The 977-nt window shown below is 46.8% G+C and overlaps 1 non-coding gene across 1 annotated transcript; it reads right to left on the reverse strand.

Annotated features, from left to right (window-relative positions):
* Positions 1-605: 605 nt before the first annotated feature.
* On the reverse strand, positions 606-691 carry LOC138814337 (small nucleolar RNA SNORD35). Its single transcript, XR_011367928.1, has one exon. It is a non-coding gene; the product is annotated as a small nucleolar RNA SNORD35 (small nucleolar RNA).
* Between the last annotated feature and the right edge of the window lie 286 nt (positions 692-977).

The raw sequence follows: 977 nt of genomic DNA on the forward strand, positions 1-977 counted from the left end.
CCAGACATGACAAGCAGCATGTCTCAGCTGCTGAGCCCCTGCACATGGTTTAGCGCCTCTGGGGAAGATGGGGCTCAGGGTCCTGCTCTGGAAGGGGAAGGATACTCCCAGCCTGCCCTGGGGCATGTGGCAGTGAGCATCACGGGAAGGAGACCTTGGCCTTGAGCATGAAGGGCTGCATGTGGCTAGGGCCTTGCTCATGTCTGAGGGTTTGTTCAGCAACACCAACTCGGGGCAGATCCTGAGCAGCAGGTCCAGGGAGCACGGGTGGGATCCATAGCCTATTCCTGCTATTCTGGCCCCTCTCCATGTTGAGATGACTCACCTGCAATGTATGGGCATCTCCTTTCGTTTTTTTTCCTGCTGAGGCAGATTTGGTTGGTTTTCTTTTTAAAAAAAAATTATGTATTTTTTATCGTGAAAATACCGTACAGAGGAGTTGCAATTACATGAGCAAGGTAATGAGTACATTTCTTATCAAGCATTGTTACCTCCTCCTTTGTTTCCCCTTCCCATCCATGCCCTCCCATCTTCCCACCCTTCATCTCCCTCCTTTGGTTGGTTTTTATTTAATATATTGGGTATTTTTCTCTCCGCCTTTTTATTTCCTGGTATCTGCTGAGCCTTTGGCATCATTGGCACTGACCACAGTGGCATACACAGACCATCGTGAGAAAAGACATCACTTGCTTTAAAAAACATTAAAGACAGGATTGATGGTTTTCAGAGTTGGTTGGTGGGAAGGTAAGGGAAAAAATTAATTTATGGGAAAAATCGTGTGTGTGTGTGTGTGTGTGTGTGTGTGTGTGTGTGTGTGTGTGTGTGTGTGTGTGTGTGTGTGTGTGTGTGTGTGTGTGCCAGCCATGGAAGTCAGGACCCAAACTCCCTTTCTTGGCTTTGTAATTCACAAGTGGCTTTTTACCATTTGAGAAATACCTCCCCTCCTGTATTTTTTCTTGTAAGTTCAAGATGGAATC

The sequence above is a fragment of the Dipodomys merriami genome, unplaced genomic scaffold (assembly GCF_024711535.1).
Source record: "Dipodomys merriami isolate MVZ:Mamm:240054 unplaced genomic scaffold, mDipMer1.0.p SCAF_6, whole genome shotgun sequence".
In the NCBI taxonomy this organism is placed as follows: domain Eukaryota; kingdom Metazoa; phylum Chordata; class Mammalia; order Rodentia; family Heteromyidae; genus Dipodomys; species Dipodomys merriami.